General features: G+C 35.6%; 1 protein-coding gene across 4 annotated transcripts in view; it reads right to left on the bottom strand.

The window, feature by feature from the left end:
- Positions 1-24782, bottom strand: part of LOC115224729 (neuropeptide SIFamide receptor-like) — a 326618-nt gene that overhangs the window by 31110 nt on the left and 270726 nt on the right. The window lies entirely within an intron of this gene.

Here is a 24782-nt window from a genome sequence, read left to right as displayed (position 1 = left end):
ATATATGTATATATGTATGTATGTATGTATGTATGTATATGTATATGTATGTATATATATGTATATATGTATATATATGTATGTGTATATATGTATATATATGTATGTGTATATATATATATATGTAGATATGTATGTATATATATATATATATATATACATATATATATATGTATATATATATATATGTATGTATATATTTATGTATGTATATACACACATATATATATATTTATATATTCTAACACAAATTTGTAGATAACAAACGCTCATACGTCCATACACATATACGTATGTTTCACAGAACGTTAAAGTATGTATTAACTTTCTAGCTACATATAATGCATTTATGTACAGAGTATAACCCCGTTCCAACATACATACATGAACAAAATAATTTCGTAAATTAGAAAAACAGCATTGAACACAGTCGATCAAAATTCGTTCACAATATTTTGCAGTGGCCATTTAGATGTTATTTGTCTTGTTAGTCAATAAGCAAAATCAACTGATGTTAAAAATATAAATGTTTATATCTTAAAAGCGGTAGTGTGTCAAAATTTCATTACAATCAAGTAATACGATATTTAATTCTTAATCAACGTTTAACCAAACTATTGATAAATAAATAAATAACTAGTGAACATATATACATCACTGACTGTTATAATTACTTTACTCCCAGTTAGCAGAGTGTGTTGTATTAAATATAAACTTATTATATTATTTCAGATAATCGTTAGCCTGCCGTAGCGGCACTTCGTCTGTCTTTATGTTCTGAGTTCAAATTCCGCCGAGGTCGGCTTTGCTTTTCATCTTTTAAATTAAGTACCTATTTCTTTATTACCCACAAGGGGCTAAACATAGAGGGGACAAACCAGGACAGACATAGGTATTAAGTCGATTACATCGACCCCAGTGAGTAACTAGTACTTAATTTATCGACCCCGAAAGGATGAAAGGCAAAGTCGACCTCGGCGGAATTTGAACTCAGAACGTAACGGCAGACGAAATACAGCTACGCATTTCGCCCGGCGCGCTAACGATTCTGCCAGCTCGCCGCCTTACGCCAAAACTCTGAGGTCAATATAATTGACTAGACCCCAAATTTTTAGGCCTTGTGCCTATAGTAGAAAGGGTTATTTCAGATTTAACTCTTGGGGCAAAAGAAGCAGAAACGTCATAACATCTAAAGGAAACCTTTACCATGTTAGCTTCGGCTCTTTACCTTCGGAGTTCGCATTCCGATAGGTTGATCCTGCTTTCATCCTTCCGGGGGTCGATGAAATAAACACCAGTTGTGTACTAGTGGCAGATTTATTCGATGATGCCCTTGTCCAACATCTATGACTTTAGACATATACGAAAAATAATTATTTTAGATTTAAGTAACCAAATGGCACATACTGGAATAAGTAGTGCGTCGGATAAAATAACTTGGATATTTTGTTGTGCTTAGTTCAAATCGTTCACGTTTCGGCTTCCAGTCCTTCCGAGGCTGCAAGATGAAGTTTCTGTAAAATATATTTCTGTGTATAATGTTGCTGGTATGTAAACAAACGCGGGCTGCATTAATTGTAATATTTTGTCTCAGAGGAAATTTATCAGTGGCTTATACATTAAAAATACTGGGGTGTCGCGAGACACGGTGTTTCGACCTGATTTGGTCACCTTAGTGATGAACACACTAGTGAAGTGTAAGATTCATTTGTGTCGTCAAGTCACCTTCAAAGTATGTAGTTTTTTTATACTAAAGTGGAAACTGTTAAAATTGTTGTTATTGCTGATGTTTAATCCCAAGTTAGCGTCATTGGATCGCATATAATAGAAAGTGTTCTAATTATGACCACACTATCATTTTTCAAGTATAGTATATCTAAGTCTATATTAAGCATTTATAATACAACATGATTTGAAAGAATATTTAACTGTGTGTTCTTGTTTTGTAAATAAAACCATCAAGTAGAGGTACCATTTTTCTTCCTTATTTAAATAAATTTAAGAGCGGTTGATGGCCAAATCAATAAATAATTGGATAGAGTAAAGCATGGTAAATAAGCATTTTGTCCAAAAATTTCATTTTTCGCAACGCAAAGTTGTGTATTTTCATCTGTATGGGTCAATAAAATGAGCATTACCTAAGTACTGAAATCTATTTGAAGTACTAAGCCGTCTTCCGTGCATTATTTATGACCGACTTTAAACAAAAAAATCATCAGCATAATTCAAGTTTTAAGGTCGACGTATTCGAAGATATATTAACAGTTAAGATCCTTTTTTTTTACTTAGTATAATCTTTCGAATATTTGAATGCAAATCCTACTGTTGTCAATACTCCCAGGCCTATATAACAGTTGCAACCAATAATGTAATATGAAAAGTATTACGAAGATAAAAGAAAACTCGTATTATGTCGTAGGCGTAGGAGTGACTGTGTGGTAAGTAGCTTGCTTACGAACCACATAGTTCCGGGTTCAGTCCCACTGCGTGGCACCTTGGGCAAGTGTCTTCTACTATAGCCTCAGGCCGACCAAAGCCTTGTGAGTGAATTTAGTAGACGGAAACTGAAAGAAGCCCGTCGTATCTCTCTCTCTCTCTCCATATATATATATATATATATGTGTGTGTGTGTGTGTGTGTGTGTGTGTGTGTGTGTGTGTATGTGTGTGTGTGTGTGTGTATGTGTATCTGTTTGTGTTTGTGTTTGCCCCCCAACATCGCTTGACAACCGATGCTGGTGTGTTTACATCCCCGTAACTTAGCGGTTCGGCAAAAGAGACCGATAGAATAAGTACTAGGCTTACAAAGAATAAGTCCTGGGGTCGATTTGCTCGACTAAAGGTGGTGCTCCAGCATGGCCACAGTCAAATGACTGATACAAGTAAAAGAGTAAAGACTATGTGCGAAAGTGTAGCGTGTTACATTGCTGTATATCACATTTCATTATTTTGTCTATTTGTTCAACAATTCTACTTTGTATTCGAGAAGATGCCTAAGAAACCCCATTTATTACAACAAACTGCTGTATTAAAGCAATTATAGAATGAAAATGATCAAGATTTATAAATATGTATGCTTTTTACGATAGTACAGTTTTTCTTTTTTTTTTATTATTATGTCTCATTTATAATTCATTGTGAAAAACTAAGTCTTATTTATATTGTTACACGTAATTATTTGCATGACTTTGAAACGAATAAAATTCTACATTTCAAACTAGAAATTCACAAACTAAATTATGGGGGTGGGCAACGACAAATTCACCAACAGAAATGGAAAGAATATTTACACGTTTTGATTGTTTGAAATATTTTACAAATTGAAAGCCACTTGATGTAAAGGAATGATTTCAAATCGCGGCCATTAGCTGATATAAAGAAGCGCATTAAATTTTTGTCAAAACAGAATTCGATCGTTGAAGAGTGGGTTGTCTCAGTAGCAACTGATCCATCAGATTTAAAGATGCCTTTGTACATATGTACGTACGTATGTATGTATGTATACATGCATGTATGTATGTATGTATGTATGTATGTATGTATGAATGTATGTATATATATATATATATATATATATATATATATATATATATATATATATATATATATATGTCATTGTTCAGTTTCATTTCAAGATGTCTTGCCATCAGAGAACGAGCCGGTTTCTAACCTAGATCCAAAGCTCCTTTATTGGAATTTCAACATCAACAACAGGGTATTTTTATTTCTATGGATATATGCAAATATGTATGTTTTGCTTTATGTATGTATCCTCATGCATATAGTTGCATATCTAGACATGCTCATATATATTTAAATGATAAACTTCTGGAAAATTTTACAGATTTTTTATTGTTTGAAATATTTTACAGTTCCAGTGGATCTGTAGTCTTCGAATTAGCTTTCTCCTCTCTGGTTTTGAGAAGCCTAATTTCTCAAGATTGGTATTTAGGCAGTGTGTTACATATTCCAGTGTCCCATTTATTACAGGTATAAAACTGGACTTGTAATCCGGATAGAGTAACTGCAGATTTCAGCATAGGTGTTCTATATTTCACTGATATTCAGCTTTATGTTAACATCTGCTGGGCAGGTAATTTCCACAAATGAGCACAGTTTCTCTTTCCTACCCCAAATCATTATATCAGGTCTGTTGTGTTTTTCCTGCATCTCTATTCCTTTTGTGCATCAGGTATTAGGTTGATATTTCCTGTTCCTGGATGGCAAAAGCATACCCTTCAAGGTGGGAGGTAGTAATCCGACTATTGTTCCGTGATAGACAGCTTATATATGTATTTATGTATCTACCAATGTGTATACGCATGTATATATACACATATATGCATATATATATAAATACATATATACATACACAAACACACACATATATACATATGTATATGTGTGTGTGTGTGCGTATGTTGATTAGAGCCGTCTGTACATTCGAACATGGAAAGATAAAATGCTGCACAAGATAAGATATTCTCCTTATAGTTAACCTTATAGATATTCTCCTTATAGATAATATAGGTGTAAATACCACCTAGCCAAATGGTGCCATTCGCCAAATGGTACCATTCTAATTAAGAACGACTAGCTCTTAGCGGCCACGAACGAAAGCTTGACATATGCAGTTGTTGATGTGTAACCGCGCAGAAACACATGTTTAGTGGTGTATTTGCACCCATATTGGCTGTAAGGAAAATCGTTTCTCTCGAGACAACTTGTGTAGCATATCATATTTCGATGTGCGAATGAATGTGATATGTTAAATTTAACTATATGCAAGCATTTTTTAGCCGAAATTTCTCATATTCTTTTCAGATCTAAGTACATTACTGACCTATTAAATTACAAATCTGCAATTATTAAATGAAAGCATCTTATCATATTTTTTCTTGTTGAACAGGAAAACACCGCTCCCTTCGGATTAAACATGCAAGCTCACAAATCTGTCCGTTGAATTAACTTAACCAATCAATATTAATTCTGATTCGAACTGGCTAATGGAATGTAACTTGTAATTCTTTATTCTTTTCTCATTCCATTTTTTTGTTCTGTCACCTTCTTGTCCTCTCTCCTATTATTTTTTGTGAATACAAGCGTCTTTTCTATTGCTTTCTCCCAATACCAGCCTATTTTCTCTATCTTTTTAAAATGAAAACCATTAATGTAGCATATTTGAGACTGTAAATCACTTGGAAACACACATCACACTACACAAGCTTTCCTAATCACTGTCCTTTCACAACAGGAAACTAATAAGAACTCAAATTTAAATCCTATATTTATTAAATATACTAGTAGAAAGTCCGCCCTCCAGGCGGTTTTCTGCCAGTGAAATCTGGCGTGTGTGAGTTTATATTACACAGATATTGTGCGTGTGTTTATATTAAAGAGACAGTATGTGTGTGTGTGTGTGTGTGTGTGTGTGAGAGAGAGAGAGGAGAGAGAGAGATACATACAGATGGAGGGAGAGAACATTGCAAACAATGAATAAAATAAACATGAAATGAAAATATCGCTTAAATATATGCTCGTTAAAACTATCATGTACCGAATATTCAAATTTGTGAACTCGAAATATTCAATAATAAAAAGAAGTTCCGAAATTAGATTTCCTGAAAACTTCAATTAATAAAAAAAATCTCACTTGCTTATTAGATATCTTTCAGTAATTTATCGTAGTCGTAATATATCTATAATTTAAACACACTACAAGTTTTAGCGTACTAGAAATAGCAGCGACCACATAGTTATTATTGTAGAGCTTATAACGTCCCAAACAGCCATACCAAGTAAATCACTCCTTAACTTTTTTAATTATACCGGTATATTAAAAACTTTTCATTTCATCAAAACAATAAATATCAAAGGTATTTTGTCTAATAGCATTCATTCATTCAATAAATATATATATATATATATATATATATATATATATATATATATATATAAAACATTATTGGTGAATTGAAGAAATGGAGCTGACGCAGATTGAACAGAAATCGTTTTATTTCATTCTACACGTGTTTCGAAAGGCACAAATTACCAAATCCGATTGATAATGGGACCATATTGTGTCTTTCTCTTGGAAGAAAAAAGGAATCCGTTAGAGAAACAAAAACAGAACAGAGGCGGAGCAAAAACCAAATCGACTATGCTCCTAAGAGCCCATGGCGAAACTCGCCATGGGCTCTTAGGAGCATAGTTCGATTTGGTTTTTGCTCCGCCTCTGTTCTGTTTTTGTTTCTCTAACGGATTTCCTTTTTTCTTCCTGAGAGAAAGACACAATATGGTCCCATTATTCAATCGGATTTTGGTAATTTGTGCCTTTCGAAACACGTTAGATGAAATAAAACGATTCTGTTCAATCTGCGTTCAGCTCCATTTCTTCAATTCACCAATATGTTTTAATTTCAATTATCCGCACCAACGCACGGTTGCAACGCCAGATGGTTGTACCTCCAACCGTGCTGTTTACTGCTGTGATTTTTGCTACTAAGGTATCGGTTAACTTTTGATTAATCTACAACAAGATTATTATCTTCTATTCACAATAATAATATATATATATATATATATATATATATTATTTGGAATTACGTATAATTCTTTTTAAATTTCACATGCAACGAATTATCATTGCTTATTAAATCTACTCCACAGTGAATGCAACGAATATTTAAATTTGTGAAAACTTGTAGTCCAAATACTCAACAATCTTCAAAAATTGAAATTACATGAAATTTGTGGGAACATGAATTTATAAAAAAAATCCAGACGGTCAATTCTTTAATAATTGCTTTCTTTTAGTAGCTGTTACATACCTAATTAATAAGTAGCTTTTTCCATCATAATATAATATATCCTCTGGTTACACACAACACACACACATACACACACACATATATATATATATATATCATGCAAACATACATATCTGTAAGTATGATATATATACACATAATTATATGTATGTATGTATGTATGTATGTATGTATGTATGTATGCATGAAAGTATGCTGGAGAACTTGGCATGTTACCATGGGTTTGGGGCTCAGAAAGCGGTTAAACACTCCCCTCCTATGCTCGACGTAGTTTCCCAATAACCATCACATTAGAGTTTGTATGCTGTGTTCGAATCGCAATATACATTTGTAAAAAAAATTCAGAAACGTAAAGTGTGTATGTGTGTTTGTGTGTGCCTCAGTGTGTGTGTGTGTGTGTACGTGCGTGTGTGAGTGCTTGCGTATGTTTGTGTATGTTTGTGTGTGTGTGTGCGTGTGTCTAAATAACCAATATTCTTGCTTCTTAACATTCACTATTCAACGATAATTCACAATGACTTTATGGTGCAAACTAATCACTGACAGATGTGAATCACTGAGTGATTTTTCAACCAACCTTATATGATACATAATCTTTTATATAATGAATATCATATATCAAAACAACCTGACATACGTCAGTTTCATTCACAAAAATGTACATATTTATCATCTGTAGGGTGTTATAGGAATATTTCTCACCTCGTATGCAACATCAAAATAACTTTTCTTCCATTTGGAGTTCGTTCTAGTCATTGAAATCTAGATGGTCTATGTGTATAGCTACAGCATCCACATAGATGTGGGGGCAGTATTCAGATGTTGGTCTCATTTGCATTTTGTAGAGAGTTACTGGTTGCTGGAGTTTGAAATATTTTCTGTCGTTGAAATCAACAGCAAGTTTTGATGTTGCAATTTTAGATGACGATGTACATTCACTGGGATAATTCTTAAGTAATTGTTATGGCTTACCCTTGTAGCGGCTACGAGGATTGTTGCAGCACATTATTTGCATGTAATGTATAGGAGCAGCAGTATTAGTTTGCGTAAAGTGTTTAGTGCTTTTGACTCTGTGCAGTTAAAGGAGACAAGATTGCTTTGAACTCAATAGAGCAGTGGTTCTCGACCGGGGTCTATATGGCTCTTGAGGGGCAATATAAGTTTTTGTGGGGTGGGAACGCAACAAAATAATAAATTAAAGATCTAATATAGTCTTTTAAGGATCCTTGAAAACATTTTGCTTTAGATGTATATGTTGGTATATGTTGCAAGAAAAAGTTCAGCTTCTTTCTCTGACATTTTACATAGTTCAACCTGCATAAGTGAATGTCTGAAAAACAAAATAGGAATTTTGAAATAAATATCTATAAAACAAGTTTGTAAACATTGAATAACTATGGGGGTCCACCAGAATAGAATAGTAATCAAAGGGGTCCATAGATAAAAAATGGTCGAGAACCCTTGCAATAGAGGATGCTTCCGAGGTCTCTTTCAGTGTATGATTCGTGTAAAGTATCTAGGAAGCGCTTGTATGACTAATCGGTACAAGGGTTTACGGAGAAATGAAGAGTAGTATCACCTGTGAATGAACGGGCGTTAATAAGGGTGACGACAAGTGTGCATTGACTATTTTGTAATGCATGTATACACTATATATATATATAATATATATATATATGTATGTATTTACGTGTATAGTTAAGATTAATGCACATAGCCTGTATATATTTTTCATTTATTATATAAAATTAAAAAGAAACCATAGTGAAAGTGAAGAGAGGTGTGTTGTAATCTAAGAATTATGATTTAAAATATACCAGCATAAATTTAATTAATCACCAAAAAGGCCATTATCAATTCCGTTCCACATTTTAGCAAGCTCTATCAGCTGGGCGGATCTTCTGCAAGTAAAATCTTTCGCAACAGACATTGAGACTACCAGGAAGTTAATCCCATAAAACACATACAAAAGGTTTAGGATTAAGTGTTAATTATTTCAACTGCACGGATTCGCATGACAATAAATCTCTTCATATAATATACGTCTGGGAAAAGATCTTACTTGTAATATCATAAATGGAATCAGGAAAGCTACATAATGTAATTGTTCAACGAATAGGAAAGATATAAGCCTAGACACATACATTCAATAACTCATTCTCTGTGTTTGTGTCTCTCTGTCCCTGTTTCTCTTAATCTCTTTCTGTTACACTCATTCCTTTCTTCTTTCTCTTTCCCCCTCTTTCTCTCTTTCCTTTCATATGTATATGTATGTATGACAAATATTTGTGCACTTCGCTTATTAAACGTCTTTCAAGTCTTTTTAATTCTGTTTATAAAGAAGCTGATTGTTAACTATAAGTCAGTGCCTTGTTAACAGATTGTAGATACTAATAAATAATTTCATCTTTTATCTCTTAATTATTTCAGTTATTAGACTGCGGCAATGCTGGGGAACCAACTTGAATAAATTTAGTCGAACGAATCGACCACAGTACGTATTGAAATTTAGTTTCTTTCTTTACCCGAAAATTTCAGATTTTGGAAATCTTTACTTAACAATGTATTATTGAATAAGGCGCAACTTTGATTACAGACTTGATTACAAACACAAATGCAAATGCATTGAAAAATGCGTAGAAAAAAAGTCGAGAAATGCAGTAGAATGTAACAACAAAATTTCAGATTCAGAATGTAAACAATAATGGTATTGAGTGATAACTTAAATTCGCATTTATAACAGTCATAGTTTAATTGTTGTACTATGTAGGTTTGGTGGCATTCCAATCAATTTATCAATTGGTGCTGTCATGGTAATTATGTTTATTATTACACCATTTGAAAAACTGTGTTGTAGATGGACTGACTAAATACTTTATAATACTTAGTTTCATCAATTTCCGCCAGGACAGTCCCTCATTGATATAATAAATAGCAAGTGTAAACAAAAATTGGTTTGATCGATTATATTCTTTTAAGACATTTTAACTATCTTACATTGCAACAATAAGTTACCGATTTCACTGATTAACAACCGCATCAGGATCTTTTATGTTCCCTTTCTATGTTGGCATGGGTTGGACGGGTATTTACGATCTAATTTGGCTCTTATTTGTTGTTACTGACCTCCCAGGCGTGTTAGGGTCTATGTCGCACTCGTACATTGTGAGTTTGAGATAAATCAAAACCGATTGCAGCGCCATATTTAAAGGTACCGCATCCATCACATCTCTCTCGGATATATTGCAATGATCATAATCTTTGCCACTTATTCCTCTAATGTCAAGTACTCGTTCCTAATAATAACCATATTACGAAGAGTGCATTTTATCGTGCAATTAATATCTTGTGACGTCACAAGTAAGTTGGCTGCGGAGCTGTTTTGAACCCAGTCTCATCAAGTGACATGAAAGATTTGGTCGGCGGTTAAATGGTAGAACCGTAAATCATTTTCATATCCTACACATTAAATTATGTAAGCCCGAACTTAATTAGTGTTTTTATGTATCTGTATGTATTTCATCTTTCACTTATTTCAGTCATTATACTATGACCATGCTGGGGCACTGTTTTGAAGTATTTTAGTCGAACGAATCGATACCAGTAAGTCCTTAAAGTCTGATACTTATACTAACTGCAGCTTTTACCGAACCGCTATGTTACAAGGACTAGTGGTTAGAGCAGCGGACTCGCGGTCGAGAGATCGCGGGTTCGAATCTCAGACCGGGTGATGTGTGCATTTATGAGTGAGACACCTAAGCTCCACGAGGCTCTGGCAGAAGGAAATGGCGAACTTCTGCTGACTCTTTCACCACAACTTTCTCTCACTCTTTCTTCCTGCATCTTGCAGCTCCCCTGCGACGGACAGGCGTTTCGTCCAGGTGGGGAACCTATACGTCAAGGAAACCGGGAAACCGGCCCTTATGAGCCAGACGTGACTCGAGAAGGAACAAACAATATCTTACAAGGACGCAAACATGCCAACGCCAGTTGTCAAGCAGTGATAGGAGACAAACACAAAGACTCAAGACACACAGACGCGCACACACACACATATATAAAGAACACAAATAGAGTTCAAAATTGACTATAACAGTTTCGGTAGAACTTTATTGATGAATTTACAGATTACATAAATCCACTCTCTTCAGGTAAAATTTTGAACAGTTATAAGCTGGCAAGGTCAAACCTTGAAGATCATCCAACCTTGAAGATCCATCAAAGAACAAAATGAATAAGTGATATTTGAAAAAAAGAAGATTCAAATTTATGGAGAAATCTGAAGAAAAACAAGCATTCGAGAACCAAAGAGATAAAAACGACTATTATTTCAAGCAGAAAACTAGTTTATAGCCCTAACTTGTCGTGATGTAATATATCTATATAAAAATCTGCTTGTTCAATCTCCTATTATACTTTAGTTAGTTAGAGAGGAGAAGGTAGAGTAAATGAGAGGTAGAGTAAGTGTAAGAAAGAGAGAGAGAGAGAGAGTTGGGGGAAGGAGGAGTGGAGAAAGAAGAGAAAGATAGGTGGTTGATATTAATACACTTACACCAAATGCATCATGTGGTCAGCTGAAGGTAGCAGCGAAAAGGTAGATAAAAAGACGATGCGAGAGAGAGAGGGAGAGACGTGCGGTGGGGTGGGAAAGGAATTCTAATTACGTGGTAAAAAATTTAGCAAAAGGGAAAGGGGAAGAGAAAGAGATATGTTTAGGATGCAATATTTAGGAGTGGGTAATGTTCTAGTGGTGAGGTTAAAGAAAAGGAGATAGAGAGAAATGAAAAGTGGAGGCAGTTACAGTGACAATTGCTTAACGCATGAGCAACAGTGCAATTATTTATCGTCTGCTCGCTTAAGGATTCATATTTGTTTATAGGGAATAATCTAACCCAAACTATGGATTCACAAGAAACACGGCTGCAAGCTGCCCGAGAAAGAACGCGCAGATATAGAGTAGGAATCGTAGAGGAATAACGAGAAGATATAATACAAGGAGAAAAAAGACAACACCAACGGGGACGTGCGAAAACGAATGTATACAAACGTCAGTTCTATGTAAAAAAGCTAAACTAGGAATGCTTTAAAAATGCAAATCGGGATTCTTTCAGTTTCCGTCAACAAATCACTCGCAATATTTTGGTCAGCCATGGTTATAGAAGTCACTTACCCAAGATGGTACACAATGAGAACCATGTGTTTGCGAAGCAAACTTCTTCGCACAAAGCCTTAGCAATAGACGGAATTTCTGCATTATTTAGTGTCGAAGTTTTAATTTTTTATACCTATAAATAAAAAAAAACTGCAGTCTATTTACTGGTAAATGTTACGTGATGATGACCTGGAAAAATAGTTACTAAATCTGAAGCATCACAACTTCGTCTTTCATGTTTGCCACTAGAAAAATAGATAAATAGTAGAATAAATTAATATAAATGAAGCTCGTTATTTATAAGCTAATTGTGATTTTCCCAGCGTTATTTTTTATTTGCTAGCTTCTAATGCTCCCTCCATGAAATATGTTAACATTATACAGATTAACGTTATGCAAGCTTGCTAATTGCTCCATGACTGACTGTGGAATAAATAATCGAATAATAATGAATATCATTAATCATAAACTAATTGTTATTTTCCCTTTTCTGCTCATTTCGTAATTTCCCCTGCATAAAAGTGATAACATTTAGCGAACTGACATTATGTAGCCTGCTAATTACTCCATAGCAAGCTGAGGAGTTTGTTAATGAAGGCATAGATGACATTTGATACTGGTGGCTCCTTGCGTTTAGCTAAACTGTAACACTTACACTTTTCATAGATACAATGCAATTAACGATACTACGTTTACTGAAATAATAAGCCAAATAAATAATTTCATCGTCGGAGGAAACGTAATCGTCATAATTGGTGCCTCCTATACACCTTAGTATCTTATAAAAAATTGCAGACGACATTACTATATGGCCCTATAACTAACAGTATTTACGTGTATGAATACTAATATATATATATATATGTGAGGGCGCGTGGCTTAGTGGTTAGGGCATTCGGCTCATGATCGTAAGGTTGTGAGTTCGATTCCCGGCGACGCGTTGTGTCCTTGAGCAAGACACTTTATTCACGTTGCTCCAGTCCACTCAGCTGGCAAAAATGAGTTGTACTTGTTTCAAAGGGTCAGCCTTGTCACTCTCTGTGTCACGCTGATATCCCCGAGAACTACGTTAAGGGTACACGTGTCTGTGGAATGCTCAGCCATTTGCACGTTAATTTCACGAGCAAGCTGTTCCGTTGATCGTATCAGCTGGACCCTCGTCGTCGTAACCGGCGGAGTCTTTAAAATATATATATATATATATATATATATATATATAATATATATATATATATCTTTGATAAGCCGGTGAGTTGGCCGTCGTTCCATACTGAGCTCAAATTTCACTGAGATCGACTTTTCCTTTCTTTTCAATCCCAATTTGGGATCGCTAAAATAAATACTAGTTGATCACTTCCTGAACTGGCTGACATTGCAGCAAAATTTGAAACCACAACATATGTTCGAGATGATTTCTCGGTTCTTCATTCTCTTTTTCTTTATCCCCTTTATTTGCATTCCAATGAGACACACACACACACACATATATACATACACGCATACATATATATATATACCTACACACACACACACACACACACGCACACACACACATTATATCTATATACAAATAGTGGTTAAAAATATCGTTATAGGTATAAATATACCATAAACGATTATATAAAAATGCAGAAGGAAAAGATGTATTATCCTTTGAAACACGCGTGTGTAATGAAATCAAATTTGCATTAAATCTAATTTTGATGCAACATCTTTTTCTCCTCCATTTTTCTATAAGTGTTTATGGTATTTTTATACCTATAACGATATTTTTCAACTAGTATTTTCATTTTCCTATTATTTGCTCAGGCTGTTTTTTTTTATGAATATGATGAATCTTTATTAGGAATCATTATTTTTCTTTTATGGACCTCTTAAAAAGTTTAAATTGTTTTTTTTTAAATTATTTCCCCACTATATGCATATATATACGCATATATATACATATATACTTACATATATACACATATGTACATACATATATATATATACTTATAAGCATATATATATATATATATTATATATATATATATATATATATATATATAGATACATACATATATATATATATACATGTATAAATACATACATACATACATACATACATATACATATATACATACACACCCACCCACATACATTATTATACTTAAATATGTATATGTGTATAGGCTCTACAATGGTACCGCGATACTTTCATTTTAGCTAGCTGTATAGTTCTTTATAGATTTCTTACTCCTGTTAATCTTTGCCTAATTTGTATTCTTGAGTGGAAAATGATGCACTTCTATGTATACCGAGTTTTCAACGAACTAAAGTATTTTACCACCACATGTTAGATTTCGGATAGATTTACTACTTTGAATATCGTATATTTAACGATGAAACGATGGGTATTTGCGCTATTTTCTCGGCAATCTCATGCACACTCGGCAATCTCATGCACACTCGCAGCACACACAGAAACATCCATAAACTCAAATGAACACATACATGCATTCATACACACACACACACACACACACACACACACACACACACACAGTACATACAGGCTTGACTGTTGAAGTGTACAGACGTGTTTTGCTTCCGTCTGCCAAAGTCACACAGCTACAAGGCTACAAAACCAAATTGACCGTTTATATATATATATATATATATATATATATGTGTGTTTGTGTGTGTGTGTGTGTGCGCGTGTGTGTGTGTGTGTGTGCGTGTGTGTGTGTGTGCGTGTGTGTGAGAGAGAGAGATAAATATATATCTATTCTTCTTGAATATCTTCAGATAACCAAAGCCTCACACACCTGAAACAAAACAAAACCAAGAGGAATAAATATCCATGGCAAATAACCACCAGACTTACAACCAAAAAATTGGTGATAATAAAATTGACCTCATAATAAGCACATGGTTTTCTCTCTCCCAAACAGAAGACATAAACACTTCGTGTCTAAATGAGATTGCCGAGAAAATAGCGCAAATACCCAACTTGTGATCTGTTAAGCAGATACGCAGCAAACTAAAAACACGTCGAGGTTTCCTTCATGCAACAGCATGAAGAGCCGCTCCATAATTCGAGCATATTAGCTGATTTACTGAACGATAGTATCTTTTCACCTGTCTCTCACTCACCACTCTCACAGCAACCACCACAATCATCATCATCATCATCATCACCACCACCACCACCACCACCACCACTATCGCTGCCACCATCGTCTTCTAGCACCTCAAATACTAAAATAAACCACTGCTTCCCCCCCCCCCCCCACATCGCCACCTTACTCCTACTGTAGCCTTAAAAAACCTAAGAAAGTCTATGAAGTAGAATGCGTCCCCCACGACACTAACAAGAAACCCCAACTTATGCCGTCATTTACTACGTCACAAGCTCTGCATATGTAGTGTCTGAATCTTCACACATCTACCTGGCATTAGACGCAGACTCCGGACAAACGCTACCAGCTAAGGCTAAAACACGCATCCCCCAATAATATCAACACCATCAAATAGTAAATTGAACGTTAACACACGAATAACACGGAATCCCCAAATTTGCCGGTATTTCTATGTCTTTTGCGTGATTGTCCCTGCACTCGTCTTCCGATGCACTAACAGAAACGGGGCTCCAAGGTAAAACACAAACCACAGTATAAACACCCCCTGCTGCAGTAATGCGCGTCCAGTCTATTTACAAAGACACAAAAACAGAGATAACAACAGAAAACTATACCAAAAGAGGAAACGACAACCCTATCTTCCCGGCAAAAACTGCTTCCTAAGCAGGAAAAGTCTTTTTAGCCATGTTCAACTTGACAAAAGAGATACAAAAATAAAAAAAAATATCTATCACTCAATACCATCTTATTACGACAGTGCACCAAATCCCTACATTCCTGTTACTAACACACAAAAGTCAAAACCCAACGCTACGCTAGCCTCTATATTTTTACTCAATGGACAAAAATGGAAGATCCAGTTCATTGAGGATTGGGTTGGTAATCATTCATACTACACACTTTTCTTCATTCTTACCAAGATCCACCTTGACATCTCTCACTTGGAAACCGCAGTGATTGTGAGGAATTTCACAATCATCCACGCAAATCGAGTCGACAGGAGAAAGGATAGAACTGTCATTTTCCTGCATGATTCCTATTCGGCAGATGGAAATAGCACATTCCCCAATGGCTACTCTGAATCAGTCACCGTACACAACAAAACAATAATCTGATAGTAGTTGGGCTGTATAGCCCACCTCAGACACCCGTGCTGCGCTTTAAAGAATGTCTCAATAGCATTAAGTGCTTTATTCAACAGTGTTTGAAACCAGACACTCCCCTCTCGTCTGCTGACAAAGAAGCAGTAGAAGTCACCTCTCGATTTTCTGAATGAGATTTTCTTGTTACTACTTGTCGTTGCATCAAGAAGATATCAGAATATTTTAGGCTTAATGTTTAGTAACCACACTAACACTATACATAATATCACAGTGGAAAAAAACTCTTCTTTCAGACCATGACATGCTTCTCTGCAACCTGAGATTCCACCAGCCGAAAGATAACTCTTGTGAACTTTCTCCAGCCCACCCATTTGATAACATGGATCCCTGTGATGCCGACTGGGATGCAATCATGAACGGGCTGTCACATGTTGACTGGTCTTTTACACATACATACACCTCATCCAACATCAAAATATCTTGGCAGATATTTTTAGACAGTCACAAACATATGTGCAAAACACACCCCACCAAGATCTATGAAGGAAACTAAGTGCAAAAATCCCAAAACTGAAACAAAAAACTATTATCAGAAAAATAAAAAGAGCAAAAAATTAACAAACTAAAATACTGTCAACAGCCATACTTATATTCGACAGCTATGGCCCTGCTCAAATAAAAGAAATAACCTCCATGAAGACCATCATCAATAACCAGAACAGCTGAGGAGAAATGAGCCATTGAGAAAAATCAAACTCAACCCCAAAATATTCTCTTTTGCGAAAAGCGCAATGTCACCGTCTCCATAGTTGGCCCTCTAGTTGATGAAAATGACACTCCCTAAGATAATGCCAAAATCACGAGTGAGATACTGCAGAAAAATGGTGCTCTGTTTTCAGCAATCCTGATGAGGCTGATCTGGGCTGTATCAACACACTATATCGGACATAAAGTTTGGCACCCCTGATGTCAAAGCAGCAATAAACGAAATTACACACAATTCAACAATAGGCCCTGATAGGTTCCCTGCTTGTGTCCTGAAGGTGTGTCGATACCAACTTGCATCTACTCTTGCTAATTTGTGGAAGAACTCACTGGATGCTGGCCGTATTCCTTAAAACTTTCTGTCCTAATCTGTTGTCCCAGTTTTCAAAAAGGGAAAGGAGTCCCTTGTAGTGAACTATCGTCCGATCTCACTCATCTCTCATATCATCAAAGTATTTGAGAGGTGGGTGAGATCACGAATAACCCATACCAACATGAGTTCCGTAATGGAAGGAACTGACTAACGGAGCTCTTACATCACTTTCATAATATTTTGAGAGCATTGGGACAGGGCTCCAGCACCGATGTCATCTACCTTGATTTCAGCAAGGTCTTTGACAGGGTTAATCATAGGATTTTCTTGAAAAGAACTATCCAACATTGGTGTCTCTGAAAACTTACTACGATGGATCAAGCGTTTCTTGACAGGCAGTACCCAACGCGTTGTAGTCGAAGGTGTAAAATCAAGCCCGCCAAAGTAAGTAGTGGTGTTCTCCAAGGCTCTGTATTGGGTCCACTCTTTTACGTCATCTACATCAATGACATTAGTGACATCGTCAATCACAAATCACAACAACCTAAGGATCTTTTCAGATGATTCCAAGATCCAGAAGGTCATCAATGAAATGGGTGATTAAACATGCCTTCAGTCACACTAACTGGCTGTCAACCAATGGGAGGAAAAGAATAATTTGTTTTGAGTTAATCCACTTCGGAAAAGAGGATTACCTGAAACTCCCATACTGCCTTCCTTCAGGTGAAACTCTCATGGCATCCAACATCAGAGATTTGGGATTGGCTGTGGACAGCAACATAAGCCAGGCCACTCATTTAAACAACAAAGTTGACATGACTCGTAGAATGTGTTCCTGGATTCTCAGAACTTTCCGGTCGAGAAACGTCCACACCATTATCCTTCTCTCCTCCACTTTTGTTCGATTCCACCTTGAGTACTGGTGTCCTTGTGGTTTCCCCACACGAAACAAAATATCATCATATGCGTGATATGGAAAATATTCCATCAGCATTGCCCAAATTATGTCGGCATCACCTTTAAGATACACCCTAGATTTGATCTCCGTGCTGCCGCACACAACGTAAATTACACTCGCATCTCATAACAATACAGCACAATCATTTCACTTCAGTTGTCCCCGGTCTCTTTAACATTACACCAAAACACAATAAAGCAGAGGCAGACACCATAAAGTTCAAGACGTCTTTGGACAAATTCCTTCAAAAAATCCCGGATAAATCTCCTACACTAGGATGTCTCCATAAACAATAGCTTTCTACTAGAGTGGCCATGTTGTCCGATTCCTGATTTGAACGTCTTCGCCAGGTGGTGCTATTAAGTTAGACTGGTCGAAACCTATTAAAAATCAAAGTAAATAGATATAGATATAGATATAGACATACATATCGTTATACCTTTATACACTCAGTGTGTGTCTTTGAGTATGTATGTGTGTCTAAGCCTGAGTACATGGTGTTGGTATATATGTATTTACATACATGCATACTCTCTCTCTCTCTCTCTCTCTCTCACACACACACACAAAGACACGCATATATATATATACGCACAAAATATAACATAAGTATATATATATATATATATATATATATACATATTGTATGATACATATAAATATGTTTACATAGATCTTACATATGTATATATGTTTATCTATATATTTACATATAAATATGTATATATATTTATGCATACAAATAGCTAGATAGATAAATGGATAGCTATAAGTGTCAGAGATAGTGAGTATGAGAGGAGGGGGAGGAAGAGTGAGAGTGATAGAGAAAGAGAGCGAATTTGCAGCGAACGTTGCACTCGCTGCTGGTTATAATATCTCTTCACTGCACTTTTGTTCTGCACACAGTGATATGAGAAACATTAATGTAGTTTATCTTGTAAATAATAAAAGATAAAAGAAGGAAAGAATGGCAAATTGTATTCGAAACTTTCTTTACCTTTATATATTTACATACAAAAGTGAAATCCGGTTTCTGTTTGATACACTTTAGAATAGTATTGATATTTATTGGTTTACTCAAGAAAGTAGAGCTGGCCAAATGACTTTGGAAATATTTCAATTACGGCCTCGGGCCATAAAGCATAATAACAGTAATCGTCGGGTTGAAGTTACCAAATCTTTCTGAAGCGTTTATTTCCTGGGAACAATTTGTAATATTTTCGTTTATATTTATTTCATCTTCTAACATTCTATTGCGTTCAATTTCATCTAGGTGTCACAATGGGTTGACTAGCGAACAAATATTTTATGAGTTTTAGTTTAAAACCCTTTATTCTCTGAGTCACTGCCGTATTCACGATGGACTTTTTCGTTAATATTTGTTAGGTATACATTTTATTGTTTCGTGAATTTCATCGGTTATACCCTCCCTTAGAAAACGTGAGCTTAAATATTGGGTCTAAAATATGATATGTTTTATTTACCTCACAAATAAATCAATATCATGCACAAAAATTGAAAACATTTGTAGTTTTGGAGAAAATAAATTTGTTTTGCATCTGTGAATAAAAACGAGGGAATTTACTCATTCATTTTTGATGTACTATATTTTATTCGATATGTTCTTAAACGCAAAGTTGCCTAAACCGGAAATCCTTTCAATGCCAAATTACAGAACTACAACTAAGGAAATGGTTTACCTTTCGCTTGAAATAATGTGAGGAGCTATAATATCATTATGCTTTAAGAGATGTCCTTGATTCGTTAACTCTGTAACTGTAGTATGTACTTTAAACAACAAGCTGACTATCCAGGAACCTAACTTTCAAGCATCTCAAACGCAAATATCAAAGATATAAGTAACAGCTCATGCAGAAGTAGACTTATCTTCTGATGATAAAGTCAGCATAGCAAAAAGCAATATATTTGAACGTATGAGCTGGAACCTTCAAAATGTTGAAGTAAGATAAATGTTTGTATGATATGAAATATTGCTTGGTGTGAAGGCACTAACAATAACATTTTCTTTTGATTTATCTCTTTTGTTTGATAAATGGACATACAAAAGTGTAAGAACCCAGTGTTTCAAACAATACTGTCCTCTCCGAAGTTTCAAAAGCCATATGTTCTTATGGGCCACAAACTTATCATATTTGACGAATGATATTATCTGCTTTTTAAGCAGTTTTTTTCTCTTTTGAAAAGCAGACCGCCAGTGATAGTATGCTTTCTTTCTCGTTATTCAGCATTAAAATAAATTTGCTATTTTTGGTAAAAGATTCGACAGACTCAGTAGAGCAACGAACAAATTATTCTGCAGCATTTAGTTTGCTTCTATTTACGCACTGAATTCGGATGTTGTAGTGGTTCGCTTTCTCTGTTATCCTTCGAAATGGATAAAATAATTAGTAGTTTTCTTCAGGCATCGAGAAAAATCGACAATATATTCCCACTAAATCATTCCTAGCTGTGTACCTATATTATAAATCATTACTTCAATTATTGAGAATCGTTAGCGCGCCGGAAAACATAAACGGTTAGTAGCATTCCTTCCGGTTATACATCCTGAATTCAAATTTCATCCAGACCAACTTTATCTTTCCACCTTTCGCGGTTGATGAAATAAATACCTGTTGAACACTGGATGTTCTGGATCAAATGCCACTGGGGTTAATTTTACTTTTATCCTTTCGGAGTCGATAAAATAAGTATCAGTTATAATACTGAGGTCGATGTAATCGACTTATCCTCTCCTCTGAACTTGCTGGCCTAGTGCTAAAATTTGAAATCAATATTTTTATTATTAAGGTGAAGAGCAAGCAGAATCGTTTGAACCCCGGGCGAAATGATTATCGGTATTTCGCTTGTCTTCATGTCCTGAATTCAAATTCTGTTGAGGTCGACTTTGCCTTTCATCCATTTCAGAATCAATATTATAAGTACCAGCTAAACACTGGAGTCGATATAATTGACTTCCCAAACCCCACTCCACTCCGAAATTTCTGGCCTTGTGCCAAGAATTGAAATCAATATTATTATTATTAATGTGGCCAGCTGGCAGAAACGTTAGTGCGCAGGGCGAAATGCTTAGCGGTATTTTGTCTGCGCTACGTTCTGAGTTCAAATTCCGCCGAGGTCGACTTTACCTTTCATCCTTTCGGGGTCGATTAAATAAGTACCAGTTGCGCACTAGGGTCGATATAATCGACTTAATCCGTTTGTCTGTCCTTGTTTGTCGTCTCCATGTTTAGGTATTTCTTCTGGCTTTACGCTCAATTTTCCCCGAGGTTGAATACCAGTTGAGCCCCTCCTCCCAAAATTCCTACAGTTGAAGGAATTATTATTATCATTATTGTTGAAGTTATTATTAATCATTCCCTATGAAGTACTATTGGCAATTTCCATTTTTTATCATGCTAACAGAATCTGAGAGAAAATGCACAAAATGTGTCGTGATATACACGAGAATATTCTAACAATCATATAAATTCTTGTATTACGCTCTATCTTTGTTTCTTTATTTCTGGAGATGATCTGTCCATATCCTTACAGATGCGCCCCCATTCATTCTACTTTTTTCGTCATTTATACTGTTGTTTCGTGTACACACACACACAAACACACACACACACACACTCACACACACACACACATACACACGTGTATGTATGTATGTATGTATGTATGTATGTATGTATGTATGTATGTATGTATGTTTGCATGCATGTATGTATGTATATATGTGTAAGTAGGTACATATGGAAAAATATACTTATATATGTTTTGATTACGGATATATAGATCTACTGCATAAAGATACCCATCTAATACATATACACACAAATACATATACACACATGCACTCACATGCAGTGTATCCATTTATAAGACTGCGTTCTGTTGCAATAATATATAGTAGGTTTTGTCGCAATTTGTTGCAGGTAACGCGGCCTCTTAAAGCATTGTTTGTGATAATTGTGGTTGCCATTCTTTAACTTCTTACCAAGTTTCATTGAATATATCACCGAACAATTCCATTGCGAACGAGACCAACCCAATTTCAAATGTTTAAGGGACAACGTGGTCCCTTATTTCTTATTTCATTATTTAACATAATACAATGTGCCTTGAGGCAGAGCTAGCTGCCTTTTTCAAGCAAGTTTTGTAATTCAGAAATTAAGAATTAAACTCATAGAATAGACTTATATGATTAGGGTACGGGGTTAAATACGATCGTTGTTTACAGGAAAGCAGAAAACTATGTACACATTTCGGTTTTTGGGTGACCACATTAACAGCACACTGTCTTTCTCACTCTTTTTCTCTCCTTTTCTCTGTCAGATTCATCTGCTTCCAACGGCATAAAACCTATATTCAAAAGCATGAACTTAAGTGCACATTATTGCGTAGTGTTCAGAGTTACCCTTCGGTTATTGTAGAGTATTTCTGACGAACATACTTTTCCTAAATTTGATAGTATTAAGTTGTTAAAGATTATTAGTCTATATGAATCAAATAAGTAATATCAATGAAGTCATTAGATATGAAAGTTGTGAGTCCCGCTTTGATGTCACGATCTTGCACTCTAATAACCCTGATAATCCTGAATATTTACTGCCTCAATTATTTCTAAAGAATTGTTGTCTTTAGTTATAGACAGAAGACACTTGAGCTCTCATTAATATTCATACAATTTTCTTCGTCCACACTTGATATTGATAATGATATAAAACTATATTAAACGTCCTATGAGAATTACAGACCAGTTCACCGAAGTCTGTGAGACGGAAAGTGTACAGTACCAAAGTTCTGATGAACATTGAGACTGGTAAAATACACACACGTATGTACATCTCTCTCTCTCTCTCCCTCGCTCCACATAGACACACACACACACACGCGCGTGTGTGTATAAGCAGGGTTGCCCCCATAAACAAGCAGAGTCAAAATGGCCCGCAGGACATATTCTTGGATTCTTAGAACCTTCCACTCTAGAAACGCTCCTACCAAGACTTCACCCGTCCTCACCTTGAAAACAGTTGTACATTGTGATCTTCCTACACAAAATGAAATATAAAAATTGAAGCCCCCCCCCCCCACTGATCAATCCCGCTCCCCACCAAACAAATAGATGACATAGCAGGACTTGATTATGGGGATCATCTCGAGAAGTTCATATTCGATTCTCTTCAACGTTCTTCCACGCTCCCGTGAGCATTATATAATTTGTATGATGTGGAAAATATTAGAACAAAAATTCCCAAATTATACAGACATCAAATTTAATATTCACCCAAAGATTGCTCGCTGTCTTCACATCCAAATGATTACAGTTGAACTGACCTTGCTCTAACTAACACCATGTCAAGACACATATTAGATGAAAGAGATCTCATAACATTCAAATAGTTCCTGGATGAATATGTTTAACAAATTCGAGATAAGCTACCTATACCCATAATATATCTTAGCAAACAATAACCATTTAATGGAGTAGACTATGGTGCTCAAAGAATAACTTTGAAATGAAACATCACTAGGCGTTTTTCCAGATGGTGCTATTACGTCAGTGATGGCCGGGGACAAATCTGACCGAAACTTATATAAGTATTATATATATATATATATATATATATATATATACGAGTAAAACGCCCCCCAACCCGTCCGATGGACGGTGCTGTGTTGTCAAACATTTAAACCACATTTTCTCAAAACAACTTGTCCGACCATCCCATAGGCCTCTCGCTTGAGAAACACTGGTTTAACCTAAATTTGAGACACCAGCAAAAGTAGAAATAAAGATAGACTTTTTTCTATTCCAAAGAAAAACGATTTCCCGTGACTTTATCGATCGCATTCTCACCTGGAATCGATTTTTGTAACTTTTTCAAGACTTATACACGCCCTGATACCATCGGTATATACATATCAAATTTGAGCGCAATCGGATGGCGGATGCCCGAGATCCTAGAAGCCACACACACACATACACAATGGATTTGATATAAGATATATACATACATATTGTTGTATAGTGGGTTCCTCTCAATGGTGTGATGTATGACTGCCGTTGTAATATAGCTGCTGTTTTACGCTGGTGGCCACAATAGTTACTAGTCATCGGTTACCGATGTATCTACCGGAATAGTAACTTCTTACTATCACTGATAGCTTCACAAGGCACCGACTAGAATTGTCAACTCCCAACTCTTCGACTCACGACTCTCTCTTGACGACCGACTACTGGTCTATTTAACGGGAGGGTTATACAGTTTCACTATACATCTCCCCTTTTAATTATTTTAGTTAACAATCAATTTTTTTATCCACCTCACCCTCTCCTTTTATATATATATTCAATATCTTTTCTTCTTAGGGTCTAATTTTAGGAATTCAGTGTTCTTCCTTTTCCTTATACGTGTGGTTTCGACTTCTTGTAACGGCGTTGGAACCTGAAAGTGTCATATAGCCAATCCATCCGTATTTCTACTCTTGTTGATTTCTTTTCTATGATGATTTCTTTAAGCTGATTTCTGT

The sequence above is a fragment of the Octopus sinensis genome, linkage group LG2 (genome assembly GCF_006345805.1).
Source record: "Octopus sinensis linkage group LG2, ASM634580v1, whole genome shotgun sequence".
NCBI lineage: Eukaryota > Metazoa > Mollusca > Cephalopoda > Octopoda > Octopodidae > Octopus > Octopus sinensis.
Note: the sequence above shows the minus strand (reverse complement) of the source record. Positions and strands in the feature narration are given on the sequence as shown.